The sequence below is a fragment of the Macaca thibetana genome, chromosome 3 (assembly GCF_024542745.1).
Source record: "Macaca thibetana thibetana isolate TM-01 chromosome 3, ASM2454274v1, whole genome shotgun sequence".
Lineage (NCBI taxonomy): Eukaryota > Metazoa > Chordata > Mammalia > Primates > Cercopithecidae > Macaca > Macaca thibetana.
This window is the reverse complement of record NC_065580.1, coordinates 44,920,761-44,947,642: the sequence shown is the minus strand read 5'-3', so window position 1 is coordinate 44,947,642 and position 26,882 is coordinate 44,920,761. Positions and strand designations below refer to the sequence as shown.

Below are 26,882 nucleotides of genomic sequence, written 5' to 3'. Positions count from 1 at the left end.
GGAACTTACTATAATCAACTCAGTGACATGTACTTAGGGGTTATTTGGTAGGACATTGAATTAAAGTCATAATGTGATTATGAGTATTTGTGCAAGAGGGAATTTGTTAATATGTAGAATATTAGAGCATAGTAGAATTTAGTGAAACACGAATTCAGACCACAAACTCAGATTAATTACAAAAATGCTCACATTTTAAAAACTACCACTCAAATATCTATACAAATTGTGTTAGACTTTCTTCTTTAAGAAAGATAGAGTATGTTGTAATATAGTGTCTTAAGCAATAGCATGGCAAGTTAGGGTAGTGAGATCCTTCTTACTAGGGCTGTAATTCTAGAGCTGTTGCTCCTGATGTTATTAAAGTGTTGTTTCTTTACTGTGTTCTATCAGTGCTACTACTCACTCTGACGATTGGTGAAGTCTATACTCCCCACAGGCTAATGAGAAGAAAATCAATTATATACTCCGAAAGCATCCATAGAAGACATAAACTCTATGCCAGTAGGTCACTCATTTTTGGCACTATGACTCTGTGGCACTATTACAACTTCTAAAGAAAGAAGCAGAAATACGATATGTAGGACTACAAAATGACTGTATGTATGCAGGTGTGTGTGTGTGTCTGTGTGTGTGTGTGTGTGTGTGTGTATGTGTATTTTCCTATAATTGTTTCTGGGTTTCCTCTGTCATAGATTAGTAGCACTAAATTATTAGAGGCATGAAAAAGAAAGTTTTGCTTTTTCTGAGAATGTATTTTGTTGAAATACAAAATACATATAATCAACAATCAGGAAAATATTGTCCTTATTTTGAACAAATCAGATCAATTAAATATTGAATAAAGCATCACATAAAGAAAACACTAGTCCAGTATGTTTACTGTATCTTAAATATCAGTTATAAAAGTTTGATTTTCCTGAGGATAGCTGAGTATTTTATAAAGACATTTTCTTTGTTTCACTTGAAGAAATCATGTCATTTATAACTCAGTATTCTAGCTAAGTAAACAAATAGGGCCTATACTTTATGCACAAGTTGCAGTGAGGTGTTGGACAAACTATTTGATATGGCTTACAGTTTAGGGTCCTCATGAAGGTATATAGCAGGAGGCCAATATATAGTTGTACATAAATGTAAATTGTTTAGAAGGTAGTCATATCGTTGACATTTTGAATAGAGATAGAAAAAGAATTATTTGTAATTAAAATATCTTAAACATGAAAGTATTTTGCATTTGTAAAGAAAACTAAAGATTCTAAATGAAAAAGTGGAAGTGGTAGTTAAGGAGCTCTTTTCCTTGTTTATTAGTACATGCTAGTCTTGAATTAAATTGTTTTTTGTTTCTTTTTGAGACAGGGTCTTGCTCTGTCACCCAGGCTGTAGTACGGTGGCATGATCCTGGCTCACTGCAGCTTTGAATTACTGGGCTCAAGCAATCCTCCTTTCTCAGCCTCCCAAAGTGCTCTGATTAGAAGCATGAGCCACTGTGCCTGGCCAGCAGTTTTTATTTAATAGATAAATAACATGGTTCTGTTTTGCTTGTTTAAAAATTTACTTTTATATTATTAAATTATGATTCTAATATTGTGAGTCTCTTAAAAGACTCCACACAATTTACTTGGTTGTTCTATTGTTTATTGTTAATCATTTTATTGTTAATCATTATCAATAGGACATGCACTTCAGAATTATGTTCCTCCACACACCGCCAGTAAAAAGGATACATTTACAATTTTCTGTCAAAGATTACTTCAGTTTTGTCACTAGAACTGTATGTTTGCAAAGTAAGGACCTCTCAATCATTGATTCTTCAAACAAATATTTAAAGTGCTTACTTTGTGTCAGGTGCTTTTCTTAACTGTCTCGCTTTATTGTTCCAGTGATCTGACCACATTCATCCAGAAGTTCTCGGCTTCAGGATAATGAATGCTGTGTTCTCAACTTTTAGAAAACTGTAAGAAATCAAAAAGAAAAATGTTGATCAGTCAGAATGCAAAGAAATGAGCATTCTTTCACTTAATAATATACGTTTAAGGTTTTTCCATGTCTTTCCATGGCTTGATAACTCATTTCTTTTAGTGCTAAATAATACTCCATTGTGTGTATATTTTGCAGTTTATTTATCTAGTTACCTACTGAAGGACATCTTGCTAGCCCCCAAGTTTTGGTAATTATGAATAAAGCTGCTATAAGCATCTGTCTTCAGGCCTCTGTTTGGACTGAAATTTTCAGTTCATTTGGCTAAGTACCAAAGAGCACAATGTTTGGATCCTTTGGTTAGAGTGTCCTTAGCTTTGTAAGAAACTGCCACAGTCTTTCAAAGTGGCCATACAATTTGGATTCCTACGAATAATGAATGAAAGTTTCTGTTGCTCCACATCCTTGTCAGCATTTGATGTTGTCAGTGTATTGGATTTTGGGCATTCTAATAGATATGTAGTGGTATTTGATTATTTGGCATTTCCCTGATAACATAGGTTGTTAAACATCTTTTCATGTACTCATTTGCCATCTGTGTAATCTTCTTTGTTGAAGTGACTGTTAAGATCTTTGGCCCAGTTTTTAATTGAATTGTTTTCTTATTGTTGAGTTTTAAGAGTTCTTTACATATTTTTGCTTAACAGTCCTCTATCAGATGTGTCTGTTGCACTTATTTTCTCTGTTCTGTGGCTTATCTTCCCATTCTTTTGTCTTGACAGTGTTTTTATGGAGCAGAAGTTTTCAGTTTTAATGACGTCCACTTTATCAATTATTTATTTCATTGATCATGCCTTTGATATCTTAAAAATCACTATACCTAAGGTCATCTAGGATTTCTATATTATTTTCACATTTAGGACTATGATCCATTTTGAGTTAATTTCGTGACAGGTGAAAGGTCTGTGTCTCAATTCATTTTTTTTTTTTTTTTGTATGTGGATGTCTAGTTGTTCTAGCACCATATGTTGAAAAGACTGTCTCTGCTCATTGTATCGATTGTTCCTTTATCAAAGATAAGTTGACTATAATTATGTAGGTCTATTTCTGGGCTCTCTATTTTGTTCCATTTATGTATTTGTCTGTTCTTTCACCTCGCTGTAATTACTTATCAGTTTCAGGAGTATTTTGGCTGATTCTTTCAGATTTTCTACACAGCCAATCATGTCTTCTGCAGACAAAGAGAGTTTTATTCTATTTTTCCCAATATGTATACTTTTTCTTTCTTTTACTTGTCTTACCACATTTGCTAGAACTTCCAATAAACTGTTGAGAAGGAGTGGTGAGTGGGGACATCCTTGCCTTGCACTGGATGTTAGTGGGAAGGATTTGAATTTCTCACAATTAAGTATGTTAGCTGTTGGGATTTCATAGATATTCTTTATCAAGTTGAGGTAGTTCCCCACTATTCCTGGTTTACTGAGAGGATGTATTTATTTATTTTTTAAATCACAAATGGATGTTGGATTTTGTCAAATGCTTTTCTGCATCTATTGATATGATCATGTGATCCTTTAGTATGTTGTTGTGATGGGTTATATTAAATGATTTTTGAATGTTGAACCAACTTTACGTTCCTGAGATAAGTCCCACTTGGTAATGGTATATAATTTTTTACACAATATTGGGTTTGGTTTATTAATATTTTATTGGAGATTTTTGCAATTTGTGTTCCTGAGAGAGATTGGTCTGTAGATTTTTTTTTTCTTGTAATATCTTTGGTTTTGGTATTAGGGTAATGCTGGCTTCATCAAATGAGGAAGGAAGTATTTCTTCCACTTCTATCCTCTGAAAGAGATTGTAGAGTATTAGTATAATTACTTCCTTAAATGTTTGGTAGAATTCACCAGTGAACCAACAGGGACCTGGTGCTTTCTATTTTGGGAGGTTATTAGTTATTGATTCAATTTATTTAATAGATATAGTCCTATTCTGATTGTTTCTTTCTTCTCATATGAGTTTTAGCAGCTTGTGTCTTTCAAAGTTTCATCCATTAGGGTATCAAATTTCTGGGCATAGAGTTGTTTGTAATATTCCTTTATTATTATTCTCACATCCATGGTATCTGTAGTGATTTCTCCTCTGTAATGATTTCTGATATTAGTAATTCGTGTCCTTACATTTTTTTTTATGGAGCCTGGATAGAGGTTCATCAATTTTACTGATCTTTTCAAAGAATTTGTGTTTAGTTTTGTTGATTTTTTTCTATTTATTTCCTGCTTTCAATTTCATTGAGTTATTTTTTAATCCTTATTATTACTTTCCTTTTGCTTACTTTGGATATAATTTGATATGCTTTTTCTAGTTTCCCAAAGAAGAAACATAGGTCATCTATTTTATATCTTTTTTCTTTCCTAATAATGCATTTAATATGATAAATTTCCCTCTGAGCTCTGATATTACTTTATCCCACACATTTTGATAAGTTATATTTTCATTTTCTCTTTGTTCAGAATGTTACTAAATTTCTCTTGAGGTTTCTTCATTGACCTGGGTGTTACTTAGAAGTGTGTTGTTTAATTTTTACATATTTTGAGATTTTTAGTTACCTTCCTGTTGTTTATTTCTAGGTTAATGCTTTTGTGATCTGAGAGCAGATGTTGTTTGAATTCAATTCTTTCAAAATCTGTTAAGATGTGTATAAGACTGTGAATGTGGTCTGTCTATCTTGGTGAGTGTTCCCATGTGAGCTTGAGAAGAATGAGTATTCTGCTGGTATTATTGGCTGTCTCATGTAGTCTACGGATGTTACTTACAACCACTTGATTGATGGTGTTGTTGTATTCAACTGTGTCTTTACTGATTTTCTGCCTGATAGATCTGCCCATTTTTAATAGAGGAGTGTTGAAGTTTTTAACTATAATACTATATTCATCAGTTTTTTCTTGCTAATTTATCAGTTTCCACCCTCACATAGTTTCTTGCTTTGTTGTTAGGTACACACGTGTTAAGGATTGTTACCTTCTTAGATAATTGACCCCTTTGATACCATTTTTATCTCTGACAACTTTCCTTGCTTTGAAGTCTGCCATGTCTGAAATTAATATAGATACTCCCATTTTCTTTTGATGAGTGTTAGCATGCTATATTTCTTTATACATTTACTTTTAATCTATATGTGTCTTTATATTTAAAGTGCATTCCTTGTAGACAACAAATAATTTGACCTTATTTTTTGGTCCAGTTTAACAATCTCTGCCTTGGTACATTCAGACCATTGATGTTCTGTTGAAGTAATATCTACTGTATTTGTTGCAGTTTTCTATTTGTTGCCCTTGTTCTTTGTTCCTATTTTTCTTCCATTTTTTTCCTGCGTTTTGTGGTTTTGAAGATTTTTTTCTTTGTATTATTGTCCCATAGTTTGCAATATAGATTTACAATTAATCTAAGTCCACTTTCAAATAACTACACCACTTCATGGGTAGTGTGAGTACCTTATGAAAACAACCGTAATTCACCTCTTCCATTCTTTGTATTACTACTGTCATTCAATTTGCTTATATATAAGCATGCATAAGCATATATTCACATAATATATACATATGATATGTACATTGAGATTATTTTGAACAAACTGTTATATGTTAGATCAATTAAGCATAAGAAAAATAAAAGTTTTAATTTTACCTTCTCTTATTCCTTCTATTATCCTCTTGCTTTCTTTATGTAAATCTGAGTTTCTGACCCATGTTATTGTTCTTCTAGCTAAAAAATTTAACATTTCTTGCAAGGCAGGTCTACTGGAAACAATTTTTTTGTTTGTCTTATAAAGTCTTTATTTTTTTCGTTTTTTTTGTCTTATAAAGTCTTTATTTTTCCTTCACTTTTGAAGGATAGTTTCACAGGGTACAGAATTCTGGATTGGTCTTTTTTAACCTCTCAGAACTTTTTTTTTTTTTTTGGCAGAATCTCACTCTGTTGTCTGGGCTGAAGTGCAGTGGCACAGTCTTGGCTCAAGGCCACCCAGGTAGCTGAACTGGGACTGCAGGCGTGCACCACCATGCCCGACTAGTTTTTTTTTTTTTTTTTTTTTTTTTGTACAGATGAGGTTTCACCATGTTACCCAGGCTGGTCTGGAACTCCCAGGCTCAAGCAATCCACCCCCCTCAGCCTCACAAAGTGATGGGATTGCAGGCCACTGTGCTTGGCCCCTCTCAACACTTTAAATATTTCATTCTATTCTCTCTCCTTGCTTGCATGGCTTCTGAGACAGAAATTAGATGTAATTCTTATCTTTGTTTCTGTATAGGTAAGGTCCTCTTTATTTTTTCAGGACTTTAAAAAATCTTTTTCTTTGATTATCTGTAGTTTGAGAATTATAAACATAGGTGTAGTTTTTTTGACGTTTATTCTAATTGGTGCTCTCTGAGTTTTCTGGATCTGTGGGTTAGTGTTTGACAATATTTTGAGGAAATTCTGTCATTATTATGTAAAGTATGTATTCTGTTTCTTTCCCTCTTTGTTCTCCTTTTGTATTCCCATTACGTGTATATTAGACATTGTGTAGTTTTCCCACAGTTCTTAAGTATTCTGTTTTGATTTTTCAATCTTTATTCTCTTTGCTTTTTAGTTAGAGGTGTCTACTGAGCTATCCTCAAGTGCAGCACTTCTGTCCTCAGCTGCATCCAGTTTACCAATAAGTTGTATCCTGTCTACTAGTAAGCCTTCGTTTCTGTTATAGCAGTTTTTTAAATCTCTAGTTTTGTTTTTGTTTGTTTTTTTTGTTATTGTTGTTGTTCTTTCCTAGGAGTTCCATCTCTTTGCTTCTGTTGCCCATCTGTTATTGGATACTGTCTTCTTTATCCATTAGAGCTCTTAGCACATTAACCATAATTTTCATAATAGTTGTTTTACATTCCTGGTCTGATAATTCCAATATGCTTGCCATGTCTGGTTCAGATGTCCCTTCAAATTATGACTTTTGCCTTTTGATATACCTCGTAATGTTTTCTTGATAGCTGGACATGATGTACTTGGCAAAAGAAACTGCTATAAATGGGCCTTTAGTAATGTGATGGTGAGGTTTGGGAAGATAGAAAGCATTCTATAGTTCTAGGATTAGTCTTCAGTCTTTTAGTGAGCTTATGACTTTTGATTGTGAACTTCACAAGTGTTTTTCAGTTTTCTTCCCCCCCCACCCCCCTTACGTGGGAGAGGATGGTTAGATTGGGCTGGAACAGGGGCATTTCTTCTCTTAAGTGGAAGGCAAGAGCTGACTAGAGTTGAATATTTCCTTTCCTTCAGGTCAGTTAGTTTTTGATAATATGATACTATCCCAGCAGGGTGGGCTCTGGTTAACTAGTCTCTCCTGAGGGCAAGGCTTGTTGAGAAGAACAGAGTGCTCTGGCATATTTTTATTGTTATTTATTTATTACTTTTTGAGACAGAATCTCGCTCTTTCACCCAGGCTGGAGTGAATTGGTGTGATCTCGGCTCACTGCAAGCTCCGTCCCCCGTGGTTCAAGGGATTCTTCTGCCTCAGCCTCCCAAGCAGCTGGGATTACAGGCATCCACCACCATGCCTGGCTAATTTTTGTATTTTGTATTTTTAGCAGAGACAGGGTTTCATCATGTTGGCCAAGCTGGTCTCAAACTCCTGACCACAGGTGATCCACCCATCTCAACCTCCTAATGTGCTAGAATTATAGGTATGAGCCACCACACCTGGCCACTGGCATATTTTTTAAATGGTCTTTTTCCTCTCCCCCTGCTGGAAACTTGAAGAGATGTTTCTTTGATATCTACTGTGAAAATCCATTCATAATGGGCAAGCTGGTGGGGGAGTATACCTGGGTCCCCCTGGAGTTATCCTTTTAGGATTGTCCTCACTGAAACTCCATCAAGGCATCAATTACAGCTTAGATTTTCCTGTTCAGGTACTGGTTCCCATAGTGGTGATCACAGGTCTCCTTGGTTTTATTGTCTACCTCTTTAGTCCTGAGGCCAGTGGTTTGCGCTGCATCCTGACCTCTTTTATGGATCTTGGAAGAATTGATTTTTCAACCTTTTCAGTTTTTTGCTTCTTGTTAGGGTGGAGTGGTGACTTCCAAGCTCCTTATATGTGGAATTAGAAACCAGAAGTCGACTTATATTTTTAAAAACACACTGTATCTCGACATCTCGATAAAACTTTATTAATCCAATCATAATATGGAAGTTTTGGAAGTAAAAATTTTTAGTGGAGGTGATAAATTAATGTCTGAAATGGTAGATACAGCATTAAGATTGCCTAAAGAGATCAACTAGTTTTCTCCTATATCATAGGGGCTCCTAAACCAGATATGTAGGTGTTTAGCAGTTGGAACCCATTGGCAAATAATTAACTTCATCAGGAAAGTTTTTGTAAGAAGGACTGATATTGGGTAATGAGTTTAGCAAGGTTGAATCATTGACAAACATTTTCATTAGCTAAATGAATATGTTTGTAAATTTTATTATTTTTGTTTTTGATAATGTTTCTGTAGGTTTTAAAAAGGGTACCCCAAAAACCGTTTTCTAACATGTTTGACTTGATATACAGTGAGGAATGCTTTAAGATAATTCAGAAAACTATGAGAATGGGGTTTTGGTTGCCCACCGTAGTTTCAGGGATATGCCTTTAACTATTTTGAATAGCTAGAGAGCATCTTGTCAGTCTTTGGTTTGATATCTGGACAGCTCCTAGCATAGTGTTTATACATCCATGATTCGTAATAAATATTGGACTATGCATACAGTCTAGTGGCTAAAGACCATTAAAAAAAAAACCAAACACCTGACTTTACTTGCAAGTCACTTCCTACAGATTCTCATCTGAGTAAAAATATACATTTTGTACAATTTTCAACAATATAGTCGTAATTTCAATCTTTTTCAGTTCTAACTAATCATGCTGTTGTGATTTTTTTGTTTATAAATCTTATCACTTATTGACCTTGATAATTTGCTTTATTTTATACTGTATGTTGCTGAAGAAGTAACTATTATTTGATTAAAAAAAAAAAACAGAAAGAGGCCGAGGTGGGTGGATCACTTGAGGTCAGAAGTTCGAGACCAGCTTGGTCAACATGGTGAAACCTTGTCTCTACTAAAAATAAAAATAAATAAATAAAAAATTAGCTGGGCATGGTGGCGTGTGTCTGTAATCCCAGCTACTGGAAGGGCTGAGGCAGGAGAATCACTTGAACAGCAGAGTGGAGGTAGCAGTGAGCTGAGATCGTGTCACTGCCCTCCAGCCTGGGTGACAGAGCAAGATCCTCTCAAAAAAAAAAAGAGAGAATTCATCCAGGATATAGAATAATAAAGTACGATACTGGAATCAAATGATGATATAAAAAATATTCTCAACAACAATTAAATTAATAAGCAATATAAGCGATAGCTGTTTAAAAATGGATACCCACTTCTCTTAATGAAAGAACAAAAAAGAGAAAAGAGAGGAAAATGTTTTCATTAAAAATGCCAGCCTGAAATTTGGACTGTCTGTATTATAATACATCCTTCTATTGAGTTAGAGATGAGATTATGTAAGAAAGTTCAAACAGTCTGTTAAAACATTTCATTTCATAAGCCATATACCTGTGTTGCTTTACTTTTTTTTTTGAGATGGAGTATTACTCTGTCACCCAGGCTGGAGTGCAGTGGCACGATTTCGGCTTACTGCAACCACTGTGTCCCTGGTTCAAGCGATTCTCCTGTCTTAGCCTCCCAAGTAGCTGGGATTACAGGTACCCACCATCATGCCTGGCTAATTTTTGTATTTTAGTAGAGATGGAGTTTCACCATGTTGGCCAGACTGGTCTTGAACTCCTAACCTCAGGTGATCAACCCATCTCGGCTTCCCAAAGTGCTAGGATTACAGGCGTGAGCCACCGTGCCTGGCCTGTCTTGCTTTAACAAATGTATACAATAGCTTCTCTAAACAGATGAATATAAATGTGTGAAGTAAGCAAAATTGGAACAGAAGACTCAGTATTGTGAAATGAGCATATTTTCTAAATCAAGTACTGTAAAATGAGTATATTTTCTCACCCAACCTCAGCTCCTTTGAACCTATGTTCTGTCTTCGTTTACTTTGCTGAAGTTAAATTGACCTCAGGAGAAAATTCAGTGCCTGACCTAGCGTATGCCAATGCCAGTGATTTTTTTTTTTTTTTTTTTTTACAGCTCTGCTCAGCACACTGCCCAGCTCAAGTTGCAATCAGGAGCTTATATTTTATGAAAAAGAAATTCTGGGTTATATGGGCAGATTAGGATAGAAGGTGGAGGTACCTCGGTGTTGGTAGAACTTTTAATTCAAGAAAATGGACGTGTTGATTTTTTGATTAAAAGCTGTGGATAGGCAGGAAATCAGAGTTTCATAAATTTAAATTGCTTTAATATTAATTCAGAATTTTTGAAACAAATACCGTATCCTGGATGATAATATACTGGTGTTACCCTTGAAACGTTTTTATCACAAAACATTAACGTGTAGAGGATGCTCCTTACTGGTAAATATATTATATTGTGGTAGAGCTGAGAGAGCTGATATTAGAGTAGGACTACAGACTTCACAAAGAAAGTATCTGGAATTGGGATTGTTCAACAAGTGATAGAACATGAAAATCTGAAGTCATTCAGAATTGTCAGAGTCCTTATATAGTTGTGGTTATTTATTCCTCAGATGATTAGGAAATCCAGCAACTCCCAATATCCTATTTTTTTTACATACTTTGAAATACTTTCTCTGAGGTTGGAGTTTTATTGATCTAGACTATCTGTGCCACATTTCCTCTGGTTTGACAAGAGATGGATAGAGCATCTCTAGCAGCAGGAAAGTGGCTGCATAGTCATTTCCATCCATGTTAATGCACACTTGCTTCTATAAGCCATGTTTACACATTTGATCACTCTGTTATTTTGCTGAAAATGAGACCTTCTTGTCAATGAAATAAGAGAGGGAAATGAAAAAAATATAATCCAGTGAATTGTTTTGATGATCATAAATGCTTATGTCTTAAACTTGTTATATTAGTTAAAAAAAAAAAAAGCATTGTTATTTAGCATAGAAGGGGTGATGAGCTTACCTGTTTTCTTATATAAGACAGAAAGGAAGGAAAATCAGAGGCAGGAAGGGGTGAGTAAGAGAATAAAATAAATCCATGAAGCATCTTTAAATATGATGCATTTTTTTTAAGGCTTAGGCATCTTACTGCAATGAAGTATTTAAAACTAAATGAGACCATTCTGTATAATCTGAGTCTATTTAAACCTTCTTTAGCAATTCTACTAGTAGCATTTCTGAATTTTTCTTTGCTGTTTTTTTCTAATTTAGTCTTACCAGACTCTCAGGCAAAAAACAAACAAACAAACAAACAAAAAACACAATAAAAACTTAGGTGGTTTTTGAAGAAATTCTCTTGACTTACTGGTGTAGTTTTTGAGCCCCCAACTGAGCACATGCCACCGTAGAATGAATTAACTCCAATCTGTTCTAACCTAGGAGATTGTGTTTAACCTATTACTTATGATTATATATTTTTTTACCTTTGAATCAGAATTCATACTTTAATTTTATTGTCTGAAATTCTTTTCCTCTTTCCAGTTTTTCATATTTTACTCTTTTAGTGACAGTGTCAAGAACACTGTGATTTTTTTCTGTCCCACAGCATATTGGAGATACCAAACAGTATTTCTGTTATTTTAGACATGTATTATTCTTCACTCATCTTGGTAGTGTATATTTATATGTTTATGGTTTATGTGACTTTAATAGCTCTAATTCAAATAATTACCATAATTATTTTAACAAACAGTTCTAGTTAGCATGAAAATTTTTTATAAAAGCTATACTCTGTTCTATGAAAAGTGAGATACATTCACTACAGAAGCCTTTTTCTAAGTTTAAATGTCATCAGAAGTATTTTATTGCCAGTAATATTTTATAAAAAGTAGATAAAAATTTAAATATACTTAAAAGTCTTCGGCGATTAGAATATAATACTTATTCTTTTGATTACCTCATGAGAAATTCAGAGGAGTATTAGGTTGTGATTCAGACAAGTATGTCACTTTCTCTACCTGCCTCAAAAATAATTATTATTTTGCGAGGACAAACTGCTGTTATAGTTGGTATTATCCTGTCCTTACTTTTGCTTATATGATATCACATTTTAACTTATGATCTATCCTTATCCTTGGAGAATATCATTCTCTTAAAAGCATGCTTACTACATGTTTAACCTGTCCTTAAACATAGTCAACACTTAGAGTGTCTTTTATCTCTCTATCTCTAGCAGATCATAAACTTGGTACATAACAGATGTTTAGTAATTACAATGACTGAAGGTGAAAAAGGCTTTTAATGCAATTTGAATTTTTTTTTCTTTTTCTTTTTTTTTTTTTTTGAGATGGAGTCTCACTGTGTCACCCAGACTGGAGTGCAGTGGCACAATCTCGGCTCACTGCAACCTCCCCCTCCCGGGTTTAAGCAATGAGGCTCATGCCTTAGCCTCCCAAGTAGTGCAACCATGCGCGGCTAATTTTTGTATTTTTAGTAGAGATGGAGTTTCATCATTTTGACCAGGCTGATCTCAAATTCCTGACCTCAAGTGATCCACCCTCCTTGGCCTCCCAAAGTGCTGGGATTACAGACATGAGCCACCACGCCTGGCCTGAAATTTGATTTTAAAGTATTTTTACCTGTTTTGTGTAAATATGATATTGCATTTTTAAACAGTTCCATGAGGGAGCTCTTACTTTTGCTCTGAGTAAAATTCAAGAAGGCAGAAACCTACAACTAACTGTGCCAACATTATACTTTCCTTTGATGATTGCTTGCTAACTTCCATTTTACTATTACTGTTACTAGCGTGCTTATTGTTTAATTTTTGATTTTACATTATCTGACAGAACATTATCTGCCAATAAAATACATATATTTAAGTATTTCTAAAATACTTAAAGCTAGAAAGAAATTTATAAATATAAAAAACAACTGAAAACAAAATTATCCTATTCTTGAATAAATATGTTTTGAACTGTATTCATAATGTCAGCAGGGTTAATTTTCATTGTGGCTCCAATTGTTTTCAAGGTGAAGTTTTATTTCAGCTCTATTTCTGTGAATGTATCTTCTTAATGGATTTATTAGGATGTGGTAGAGCCTCGAAGGATCATTGGCTCCAGTTTCTTAGATCCAGGTACTGTTAACTGAGGGGTAGATCAGTCAGGCAAGAATAAAGCTTACATAGTCCCCACCCTGTACAGGTAATGCTTACATGTTTCACTCAGTGTGGCTCAAAAAGAGCAAATTTAAGTTCTCAATGGTAATTAAAGTACCTATTGTTAGCAATTTTCAAGAATCTCCTTTTACCTGAGTACTCTACAAAGATATTAGAAGGATAATTTGAGAAACTCACGGAATAAATCTGTTGTAGATTAACTATAATTAGTATTTATGTGCATATGTTTAGATCTGCATCATAGCTTTGTATCAAATGCAGTCTTCACTACAGTGGAGTTCTAGTATTAACTATCAAAACTACAAATTATGTTTCATTAAGGTATAGGTTAAATCAGTAGTTTTTGAACTTTCAAAACAGTATTCCATATATAAATATACTCCAAAATGTATGACCTCAGTAATGTGTTTTTGAAGTTCCAAAATAGAATTGAGTTTGCTCCACATTAAATTAAGGCAGTGGGACAGAGCATTCCTTTATTTCCTCCTTTGAACAATCACTGAATTAAATTTTGAACTAGGATTACTTGAGGATAATATCTCTATCCTGGTTTATATCTTACTATCTATTCTACCTAAAATTTCATTTTTAAATTCCCATGCCTGTCTAGTTCTATGTTTATTAGTCTACAGATTAATACATTAATTCAACAAATATTTATTGTGTGCCTACTATGTGCCAGGGAGTATTCTAGGTTCATAGGATTAATAAATGAATTAAACAAACAACCATCCATGTTCTTGTGGAGTTCAAACTGCTTTAATCAAAGTGGGATGCTAATTATAGTGGGCACTCTGTATCTCTGGTGGTAGTTTTATAGTATTTAGCCTTTGCAGCAGTAGCTTTTAAACATTTTATTTTTTTTTCTGTTTGCAACATCTGTGCAAATTATAGTAATATGATGTTTCTCTCATGCTAATGCAAAAAAGAAAATGCCTGCTACGCAGTGCCTTCTGAACCCTTTGTAAATTTTGGTAGGAATAATGTAGGCACTGCTGCCTCCTGAGAAATCTTACCATATTCCTCAGAAGCCTGTGATTACTTTCTTAAAATTCCTTTAGCATACATCAGCATTACCAAGCAGTTAAATTTGTTATTAATTTGTGAATTAAACTTGTGAGTTTGTTGCCTTGCCAGAATTTGGTTATTCATTTTCTGTTCACTGAAATGTTGGTTATAATATCAGCCTTCATAGCCAATCAACAATTATCTACTTTCTTTTGTTTGGCTATAGTTAACAATCCTGTTTTGAGAAAACAAAATAATCTATAGTTCTCACCATTATTCAGGAAGCCATGTGCTATATAATATTAAAACAGTATTTAAAATGTTAGTATAATTTTTCTGTTGAACATCAGTTACACATCAGGACCTATATAACACATGTATTTTATTTATTTCTTTACTCCATATTTATAATATTTTATTCCAAATCATGAAATTCACCAGGCTAAGGATTTTGTGTTATAATATTCAGCAGTAAAATTCAAAAGATATTGTTTTATCCTTATGCTTTATATGATGTAATGTTTTCCTTTTTATTTAGAAAACAATTAAATAATAGCATTTCTTTTAGGATGCATCTTCATTTTTATTACTTAGAAGACAATAGAGTAGAAAATATTAACAAAGAGTTCCAAGTAGCTGATTAGAAGACTAAATCTCTTTTCTATCAATAAATTACTAGAAAAAAATATTTAAACAATACTAAATCACTTAGGCTGGGCGTAGTTGGCTCATGCCTGCAATCCCAGCACTCTGGGAGGCTAATGTGAGAGGATTGCTTGAGCCCAGGAGTTCGAAAGCAGCTTGGGCAACATAGGAAGACTCTGACTCTACAAAAAGTGAAAATATTGGAGTCCCAGCTACTGGTGGGGGCTGAGGTCAGAGGATAGCTTGAGCCCGGGAGTTGGAGACTGCAGTGAGCTATAGTCGCACCACTGCACTCTAACCTTGGTGACTGAGCAAGACCCTATCTAAAAAGAAGAGCAAAACAAAACAAAACACATAAAAAACATAAATCTTCTACTAATTATTCACTTTATCTAATATAGGTCCTTACAGAAGACAGGTCAGACTGTCTGGGAATGTCTGAGTGATGTTCTTCTGCCTACCACAGCATACCTCAAACAAATTTGTAATTCAATTTAAAAGGCTAGAAAAAATTAGAAAAAAGAATGTTTCTATACATGAATGGCACATGGGTCCTTTCACTCAGGCAGATCTCTTTGACTGCCTAAGCGTCAACTGGGTGCTGCTCCTGTATATACCCTGTCTCTCAGCACATTGTTAAAAAAAAACCCATCCCTTACATATTCCTAATCATATTGCATATTCCATAAGAGCAGAGTTGTGAATTTAACCCAGAATCAGGACAGTGTCTGACATATTTGGCAACAAATAATGCGTGTGAATATGTGTATATAAGAGAACTCTAGTTAGCCTCTCTAGCTCAGGTTCTGTCTCCTTCAAATTATCTTATTTGCTTTTTATGGCTTTAGGTTCCTAAAATAAGAGTTTTCTATATATCATTAAGTGAACATTTGGTTCTGATTATTATGATCACTGTTCACAGTAATCTGTGCTATGGAGAAAAAGGAATGCTTATACATTGTTGGTGGAAGTATAAATCAGTTCAACCATTACAGAAAACTGTGGCTATTCTGTAAAGATCTAGAAACAGAACTACCCTTCAACACAGCAATCCTGTTACTGGGTATATACCCAAAGGAATATAAATTGTTCTATCATAAAGAAACATGCACACATATGTTCCTTGTAGCACTATTCACAAGAGCAAAACATGGAGTCAACCTAAATGGTCATCAATGATAGACCATGGACTACTATGCAGTCATAAAAAGAAATGAGGTGATATCCTTTGCAGGAACATGGATGGAGCTGGAGGCCATTATCTTTAGCAAACTAATGCAGGAACAGAAAAGCAAATACTGCATATTTACACTTACAAGTGGGAGTTAAATGATGAGAACACATAGACACATAAAGGGGAACAACAGATACTGCAGTCTACCAAAGGGTTGAGGGTGGGAGGAGGGGGAGGATTAGAAAAAATAACTAACGTGTACTAGGCTTAATACCTGGGTGACAAAATAGTCTGTATAAGAAATCCCTGTGGCATGAGATTACCTGCACATGTACCCCTGAAGTTAAAATGGAAGTTTAAAAAATAAATAATAAAATTCGTTTTTGTTTTTTTTTTTGTATTTGACTTTCTTCAAGAAATCCAGACATAGAGTTAAAAAATCAAATGGAATGTAGGGATTATTAAAATGAAAAATAGCAGCCCTCTGCCTTGTATTTTCTCACTTCAGCTACACAGTGGCAGTGTGCTTCTGGTATTTACTTCTATTACCTAAATAATATGCTTATTGCTATTTCTTCATTTATCAGTTTCAACAGGAGTTTTGAGTAAAGAAAATGGAGAAGCTTGTGGGAGAGAAAGGTATGTAAACAAGAACATGAAATGAGATTTAACCTAATATATTTTACAGTAGAGGTGCCCACAGGGTGCTTTGAGAGCACAAAGAACATAGACATGTTAGGTCTTCCAAATTGCTTTAAAGAATAACTTCATAATTTATGCTTTTGTTAGCAGTAAACAAGAGTTCCCGTCTTTCTATAATCTTACCAACACTGCGCAGAATTCAGCATTCAAATTCATACTCTTCTGATGACATAAAGTGGTATCTCATTGGTTTTTTAATTTGTATCTTCCTGATTACTAGGGATTTTATGAGTTTTAAACAGTTTGGGCTTCTCCTTCTGAACACTTCCTTTTCAGGGTTCTTTGCTCATTTTTCTATTGGTTTCCTCTGAATATATAAGTATATGTTAACCAATATTAATTCCTCATTGGTTTTAGGTGTTCTCTCAGTTTACCTATGATATTATCTATGGTATCCTTAACTGAAATTTTTCATTTTTTAAGAAAAATCAATTTATGCCTTATGATTTATGCTTTTTAGGCCATGTTTCAGAAAGCTTTTTACATCTGTGTCTCAAAAATAGTTGCCAAATTTTTTTTCTTAATAATTTTGAAAAGGTAAAGTTTACATTCAATTCTTTAATCTCTCGGGAATTCAGATTTCTATATGGTGTGATAAGGTGTCCCCTTTACTTTCTGCCCAATTCTTAGATCAGTTTTTGCTCTATACAGTAAGCCAACACCAGTATTTTCTTTTACTTTGCAATGTTATATATAACGCTGTCACGTATATTTGAGCTGTTATATATATATATATATATATATATATATATATATGCCCATATATATATGGGTTTATTTCTGAACTCTATGTGCCTGTAGCTGTACCCAGCTTTGTAGTACATGTTAATACTTTATAGAGTAGGTTTTCTCTCTTTGCCCTTCATTTTTGAATTTTACTTTGATATTAATAGACCTTTTATAGCATATGCTTTTAAATGGGTTTAAAAATGGGTTTAAAAATGGGTTTGTGGATTTTCTTTTTAAAGTCTAGAATTTATAGACTGATTGAGAAAAAGTTGGAGAAATTTCCCTATGAATATGGGCAAGGGAAAATAAGTCAATATAAAAGTATAAAATAATTTAGACTAATACTAAAGAAATCCACTTCTTTTGGTGGCATATATTAGGCAGAATATAATTATGGAAGAAAAATTAACACAAGGAAAGCCAAGAGTGTGGCCTGCTAAGTAGAAAATTTTATTGTTAAGAGAAATGTGGACAACGGAACCAATAGAGAAAGAATATAAGGAATATGAAGAACAGGAGTTCAAATTACCTTAATGTTTATGATTTTGAGTTACCTTAATACTGATAATCCACTAAACAGTGGTTTCACATTATGCTCTGTAGAATACTTAATGCTTTGTGAAACACCAAAAATACCCAAGGAAGGGAGTAATGGTGGCACTGATATTTGGAGCTGTGATTCAACCAGAATACATTATTATTAATTGGCCCTGCACTGAGGTTTTATTGCAAGAAAGGGTTCTTTAGCTCAAAAGCATTTGGAAATGATTTCAATACAATTAGTGAAATGTTTAAATGTTCAACATAGATGGCAAGTGATGCCAGTCATCCTTTTCAATGCCTATGGCAGACATTGCTGACTGAAGATAGAACTTCCTGCTGCAGACTCAGATTTAGTCTCCATACAGCTCTCCATTTAGTCACTACCAATCAGTCAGAGTGTTGTGTGAGTCAAAACCCATTTACTATCTATAACAGAGGTATCCAATCTTTTGGCTTCCCTGGGCCACAATGGAAGAAGAAGAATTGTCTTGGGCCACACATAAAATATACTAACACTAACGATAGCCGATGAACTAAAAAAAAAAAAAAAAAAAAAAAATGCAAAAACCTTATAATGTTTTAAGAAAGTTTACAAATTTGTGTTGGGCTGCATTCAAAGCCGTCCTGGCCACGAGTTGGACGAGCCTGATCTATATAGTACTAAGTTCTATAATTTTAGTGGACCTTCAGTACACTTAACGCATTTTAGTCTAAGAAAGGTGTGAGCTAAATCTGTCAGATTAAAGAAAGAAGAAACTAGTAAAAAAGAGTAGTTGAATCGGAAACGGATCTGGGAAATACAAACTTAAGTAAGCATTTAAATAATGATCCTTACATTGTGGTTATGAGGAGTAAATGCTTACTACCAATTTGTTAATTGTGGAAAATCTTACAAAGCTCATTAAGTATGTGTTGAAGAGGCAATTGAAGTCAGTCATGTTTTCAGTTAAGAAATTGGAGACACAAATAATTTTTTCTAAATTATAAAATTTAATCACTGAAAAGTTTAAACTTGCCAAATCAGTGAAAGAGTGGGAAACAAAATCTCTATCTCTTGGAAGTGCATCTTATGCTGTCTCCGTGGCCTTTGCTTTGTACCAATGTCTTGAAAATTCTCTAAATCAAAATGTAGAAAAAGCATTTTTATGCATATTTGAATATTCATAAAGTAATGCATGTTAACATTAACAATTTTTCTTTTCAAGGATGAATATGTTTTGTGTTCTTTGAAGTCACTGCACTAATTGTGATGTAAATTTAAATTTAATTTTCTAAGCAGTGAAAATTATTTATCTCTATTAACAGGTCTACTCTAATGTGATGCTGGGATTGAATTTTCCTAGGACTCCGTTTCAAGGTTGATTCGAAAGTCTTGTGGAAGATCTGGAAGAAACAGGTAAGTGTCCTTTTGGTAAAAATTGTCATTTGCTCATTGTGCTTGTTTTTAGCTTTCTGATGTTGATTTTACTCTTTAGTTTTTTTGGTTAAATATTTTTGCCCAAATGTTAAGAAGAAGTTGTCAGCGGACTATTGAGACATGTTAAGTATGGCAGTAGAAATATTTATCACTGCTATGGAAGTTCCCATTTCACTACTTGCTGCTGTCTTTCTATTAAACGTGGTATCACTTTTTAAAACCAGCATACACTTATGGGGAATATGAATTTGGCTTGAAATATTAAAAGTAAGTTATTAGGCAAGAAAAGCACTTGGAGAATCTTGTTACCATTGTGCTTGCCTTTTATTATGCTGGTCTTTTCAGTATTTTTTAAAAGTTCATTTGATATTGAAGTTTTGGGGGGATCTGAAGTATTGAGGAAATAATGAGAATAATATACCAGTATAATTTTTTTTTCTAGAAAATTTGATTTTTCTAATATAATTTTTGAGATCCAGTCAGCTATTTTGAAAGATTTGTTTTCTTTTATAATATCACGTATCTTTAAATCTCGTGATAGTTTTCCTTGATATTTACAATGTTAAGATATAAAGGTTCTCAATATGTAATATTTATGTAAAATTGGATTTTCAGTTTCACTGTTAAACAGTAATGTCAATCAAACAGTTTGTCATGAATATCCAAATTTAGAATAATATAATTTTAAAGGAAACCTAAAAGCAATTTTTGGCAGAGTTTGTATTTCAAAGCTTCTTAGTAGTTTATATCATTTCTTTCCCCAATCTTTACCTCAAGAGAGAGGGAAACCAAAATGCCCGAGCTTCTTCAGAATTCTTTATTAAGAATTTCACCATGGGCATAGCATAGGCCTCAGGACCTTCACTTTCTACCTAAATTTCTCTACCAATTTCTACAACTCTCTCAAGACACACTCCATAATTTCTCAGAGAGATTTTTGTCAATGTTCTTTAGTTACACAGTTAAATATTTCCCAGGTATTTTACCTTCTGTTTGGCCTGTGGATTGTTTTTTGGTTCATTTCTTACCAGTTTTATTATTTTACCAGATACACATTAAAATGATCCCACATTCATCTAGCATATAAGATTTTCAAAGCACTTTGGCAACCTTTTACTTCATTTTACTCTTAATTTATGATGTAAGTAAGGCTGACATTATTATTATTTGGTAAGTGGAGAAGCAAAGACAAAGAATTAAAATGATCTGAGAAAAGTTATATAGCTTTTTGTGATTTTACAGCTAGTAATAAACAACTAGACATAGAACATATGTCTGCTAACACTCAATCTTTTTTGTGGTGAATGGGGACATTATTTGTAGGTTTGCCATAGATAATGGTTATACCAATATACTCTATCTTTATACAACTTTTTGATATATAAGTTATTACTTTTGAGTAACAGGACGTTTGTATAATAGCAGAAGGAGTTTAGATTTATAATAAGCAGGAAGATCTGACAATGAATCAGGAAAGAATGAATCATGGAATCATGAAAGAAACTATTTTTAAAAAGTAGAGAATTTTCTTCCTAGAACAGAATATAATTGCACTTGAAGTTAGTCCTCAAACTGATTTTGGAATGTGCTACTTAGACTTTTGGTAGTTACGTGTTTATAGTGGCAATTTTTAAATATTTTTAAACAAACACTAACCACATATTGTTGTAAATAGCGAATATGCATAATGATAAAGGTTCACCTTAATGGGAAGTGAATTCTGAAAAAGCATTGTTTTTTATCGTAAATGTATAGAATTTTGAACCCTTGAGCTGGAAGTATGATCATAAGGGAAGAAGAAAATGTTGGAGAAGCAACGATTTTGGAGTCGGGTTGATAGGAGTTTGCATCCTTGCTGCTATTTTTTGGCTTTTTAAATTAACCTCTGTTAATTTTTGCTTCTCAGCTCTCACAGAGTAAAGTAGGGGACTGATAGATCTGTTTATTGTATTATTGTAAAAATTTAGCACTTGGTACATAGCTATTTTCAAGAAATACTAGATTTTTTCTTCTCTGCTCCCTTCCCCCTAGAAAATCCCTAAATGGAACTTGGTTCAAACTTCCTATTTTCAAACAATTTTTTTTAGTTTTATCTCTGTTTCTCCTTTCAAAGAAATTAAATAACATGCCCTACATAATACTTATAAGATGGGAACTAAAATGTTTAATACAACTTATAACTGAGAGTATTTGTGTATGTGGGTAAATGCATAGTTCGGTATGTGATTGGGTGTGTTTTACTTCAAGATATTCACAGTATTTCAGAGTTTCCACTGCAAGGCTATTAAACTCAAATGAAATATCAGTTTTAGATAATTCAATGAAGTAGAAATAATTTTCATTCACATATGTATAGAAAATTGCTATAAATTTCATAAATACGTATTAAAGATTAGGTATCATATGAAAATAATATTTGCTCTATTTTTCAAATTATTAAAAAGTGAATGGGCTATGTAGGAAGCTGATTTGGCGGACGGGGGTTGGGTCAGCAGTTCAGATAGATAGTGTACTGACATTCATTGTCAGAAGGAAACAGTGAGCAAGACTGCAAATAGAGAGGGTATAGAGTGGAGCTATCGAGAATGCAAGGTTGGAAATCAGATTGCCTGGGTTTGAATGACAGTTCCAAAACAAACTTACCTTATGTGAAACCTTGAACAAGTTGCCAAGGCTCTTTTACACTTAATTTGTCAATCTAGAGAATAGAGATAACGGTTCCTATTTAATAGAGTTGACTTGAGGATTAATTGTGTGAATACATATAAAGGGCATAGTGAACGTTTAATGAACATTTAAAAAGTCAGTATTATTTTATTTTCTATTATATTCATTTCAATGGTTGACTATATTATTCAGGCCACATGGCAAATACCCTGTATAGGATAATCTGGGTCTTACAAGAAATGCTAAATATGAGTTAATTCTGTATCTTAGTTATTTTACACTGTTATAACAAAGTACCATAGACTGAGTGGATTATAAACAGAAAATTATTTCTCACAATAATAGGTGCTGGAAGATTAAGTTCAGGGTGTCAGCCTCTGGTGAGGGCCTTCTTTCAGGTTATAGACTGCCATCTTCTTTCTCGTGTCCTCACATAGCAGAAAGGGGATGAGAGAACTCTCTGGGGTTCCTTTTATAAAAGAGCACTAATCACATTCATGAGGGCTCCATCTTCATGGCCTAACTACCTACCAAAGGTTCTGCCTCCTAGTACCATCACACTGGGGGGTAAGATTTTAACATAGGAATTTGGGAACAACACAAATATTCAGTGTATTGCATTATGTACCTATGCTCTCTGTGTTTGGTTAGGATGTGTATTAGTTTTCTATTACTATATGATGAATTTTCATGTATTTAGAAGCTTAAAACAACATACATATATCATCTCACAATTTTTGTGGATAAGGAGTCCAGGCACAGTTTAGCTCAGGGTCTTAAAAGGTTGCAAATCAAAATGTCAACCAGGTTGTATTTTCATTTAATGCTCAGGGTCCTCTTCCAAACTCACGGGTTTTTGGCTGAATTCAGTTCACTGCAGTTTTAAGTCTGAGATCCTCAGCCTCTAAATTCCACCTACAGTTCCTCCCATGTGGCACTCTCCATACACAGTTTACAAATAGCAGCTTGCTTCTTTAAAGCCAGTGGGAGAGTCTATACTGCATGCTAGCAAAATGGAATATATATATGCTCTCTCTCTCTCTCTCTATATATATATATAGCATTAATACACATACACACATATGTGTGTATATATGGATGTGTGTGTATATGTATGTGTATGTGTGTATGTATATTAATCATCAAAGTGACAACCCACAACCTTTGCCATATTCTGTTGGCTGGAATCAAGTCACAAATCCTGCCCACACTCAAGGGGAAGGAATTTTACAGGGCATGAACATGGGGGCCACCCTAGAGACTGTCCACCAAAGCATGTTAAACTTAACATTCATGAAATATGTTAAAGTTTTATAATTATGTTATAGTTAATAATGAGAATATTGTTGAAACATGTAAAATTTTATTTTCATAGAGTTTTCTTACAGTATAATTCCCAGCAGACTATTCCTCTTTGCCTAAAATTCATCCATTGTTTCAAGCTGGCTAAAACCACCAGACTAATTATAGCCTAGTGTGGTATTTAGTATACTCCAGAATGTGGCAAAACCCAAATATCTTACCTTTTCTCTTTACTCTGATATGTATACCTGTAACTACATGTTTTACGCTTTCTTGCCTACATCTTTGTCAATGTACATCTTTCTCATCGTTTCTGTCCCATTCTCTATCTTTTTAAAGCACATTTACATTTCTACCTTTTCCACTATAATTTTCTTACTTCTTACCTCCTTTTTAGCTAGGCTAGGACTTTTTCTGCATAGTATCATACCCTATCATAGTCAATCGGATGTTACAGACATGTGATCATTAATCTCATTCCCTTGCTGCCCATAGAGATCACAGAATGTTGCTCATTTGTGTGTTTCTTACAATGTCGCATATAATAGTATCTTTAGAAATATTCATTGAATATGTAAAACACCTTCTTGATTTAGAACAGTGGTCTAACAGCCAGTATTCAGTTTGACAGTCATATTTCAGAAGATGTTCTTTATAAGTTATTCATTCTTATTTTGGCTCAGTAATTTGAAATATATACCTCAAATAACCCTTAAGTTACTTGTGAGAATCCATTACAACTTACACCTTTGAAACCAATAACAGATGGGAAAAACATGAATCACTGGAGTCCAGAGGGATAGCTGTGGTAGGCAGCCTCTAAGATAGTCCCCATTTTCTGGTTTTCACCCCATTTTTCCCGCCCATATTTACCAGGGTCAGCCTATGTGATCAACAGAATATGGCACAAGTTCTATTTGCTGGTATGTTGCTTTTCTGATTAGGTTATGCACGATATTGAGATATCTATTTTGAGTTTCCTTTCTTTCTCCCTCTCTCTTGCCTCTAACTCTCTCTGTTTCTGCCTCCATCTTTGTCTCTGTTTCTGTCTCTCTCATTCTTTCAAATGACTTGCTCTGGGGGAGGCTGGCTGCCATGGAGAGGTATTCATAGTGAGGAACTAAGCCATTTGGCAAACAGCCAGGAAGGAGCCTACAAACAACTTGCAACTTCCTGAAAGACTCTGAGTCTAAGCCACCCAGCTAAACCACTCCTTGATTCCTGAACCTCAGTAACTATTTGAGATATGATATAATTTGGCTGTGTCAGCACCCAGATCTCATCTTGAATTGTAGTTTCCATAATCCCCACATGTCATGGGAGGGACCAGGTGGAGATAAGTGAATCATGGGGCGGTTCCTCCATCCTGTTCTTGCGATAGTGAGTTCTCAGGAGATCTGGTGGCTTTATGGGGGTCTTCCCCCTTCACTGGGCACTCATTCTCTCTCCTACCACCCTGTCTTCAGAAGAGGTGCCTTCTGCCACTATTGTAAGTTTCCTGAGACCTCTCCAGCCATGTGGAACTGTGAGTCAATTAAACTTGTTTCCTTTATAAATTACCCAGTTTCAGGTATTTCTTCATAGGACCGTGAAAACAGACTAATACAAGATAATAAATGGTTTTGTTCTAAACTGCTAAGTTTGGGTGGTAATTTTTATTCACTCATAGATAATTAATACATTATATGATATTTCAACCCTAAAATTATATCCACAAATTTCAGCACTGCCCTTGACCTTGAGGGGAATATAAAGATTAACAGTATACCAAATATAATGTCTCTCAGGTATATGTAATAGAAGAGATAGGTATGTATATTTACAAGATAGTGAGCCAAATGGAAAGAAAATGCGAAATATTTAGATTCACCTGGAATACTGATTTTGCAACATGCAGAAGCCGATTTTAATATCTTGCCCATTGACTACATCAATATTGGAGAGTCATGCTTACTCATGTGCTAGTCTGATACTCATTCTTTGTAGAAGAGCTGCTTGGAAAAAATACCCATGTGCTAACAGGATCTGGGCTTGCAGAATCTCTTTTACTCATCTATCATGATAGTTTCTGATATTTTTTAATGTCCTTTATGGACGTGTAAATACTAGAGTCACATGGAAGTATCTAGATATGTGTACATATATTTGAAGCGTTGAGCTCACTAGAAAAAATAATACATTGGTTTCCAGAAAAGTGAATTGAAAAGTATGTATTAGCAAGTAATAGAACAACATTAAAAATATAAATAAATAAATTCTCAGCTGGCTGTGGTGACTCACGCCTGTAATCCCATTACTTTCGGAGGCCGAGGCGGATGGATCACCTGAGGTCAGGAGTTAGAGACCAGCCTGACAAACATGGTGAAACCCCATCTCTACTAAAAATACAAAAATCAGCTGGGCGTGGTGATGGGCGCCTGTAATCCCAGCTGCTCAGGAGCCTGAGGCAGGGTAATCCCTTGAACCTGGGAGGCGGAGGTTGCAGCGAACTGGGATTGTGCCACTGCACTCCAGCCTGGACAACAGAACAAGACCCTGCCTCTAAATAAATAAATAAATAAATTCTCATTAAACCATCATTCCAAATTTCATTCCTATTTATATGATGATAGAATTTGGAGAAACATAATGCACTATATTTAAAAAAGAGAAAATGAAAACTTGTTCATATTTTTTAAATTAGAGTTTATGTTTATAGTTTTAAATTTGTGGCTTGGAACTATCCACTAGTAAAATTTTTGATATCATTATACAAAATAGAAAATATGGATTTTAACTGGCCTGCTTTTCAATTCAACTGAACATTAAGTACCCTTTTAATGGTCTTATTTGCTGGGAAGTGCACCATTACAATAATCTGCTTTTTACAGCCCATATCAAATATGAACCAGCATCACTTATTACAAAGTTTGTGCTTTGGGAGACATTTTCACGGCATCTAACAGTACTATCCTACATTTCTTGGAATTAGTCTTTAATGATATCATTTTCCAAAATGAGTTGTTGCTCAAACTTACTGATTGTTTTGTGGTTAAAATCTAATCCAGCAGCTATATTTAAAATGTCATACAAATTTGTAAGGAAAGGTTCACTGAAACTACTGTTACATTAGTAATTGTATGAAAATGCTATAGAAGAGATACCATGCAGCTTGAATGTTTTTCGTTTTTTTCCCTTATATGATATCCAAGGGATGACTGTGAAACCTCATTTTAAACTGTTGGCAATTTGAGTTTTTACTATTGTCTGCCAGAGAACAGAGGACTATTACTGTAGGTGTCATGTAAAATGAAGTTATAGTCTGAAGCCTCCTTTTAGCTGTCAGCCTTATTAAGGAGCTCTTCATGTGTTGAACCTGGCACCTGGTATTGTATAAGCAATGCATGTGAGAGCCTGGGGAGAGCTTTCTTTCTCTGTTCTGTGGCCTTTATTAGGCTTGGCTCACATTTTCACTGTTGCTTTGCCTTATTCCAACTTTTTAGCTGCACCTCACAGCACAGTAGGTCTAATG

General features: G+C 34.3%; 1 protein-coding gene across 1 annotated transcript in view; it reads left to right on the top strand.

The window, feature by feature from the left end:
- Window positions 1-26,882, top strand: part of FOXP2 (forkhead box P2) — a 595,047-nt gene that overhangs the window by 180,096 nt on the left and 388,069 nt on the right. Inside the window, exons 3-4 of the mRNA XM_050782631.1 lie at window positions 16,599-16,650; window positions 19,291-19,381. The gene's annotated coding sequence lies outside the window, so the exon portion shown is untranslated. The remainder of the gene's footprint in view (window positions 1-16,598; window positions 16,651-19,290; window positions 19,382-26,882) is intronic.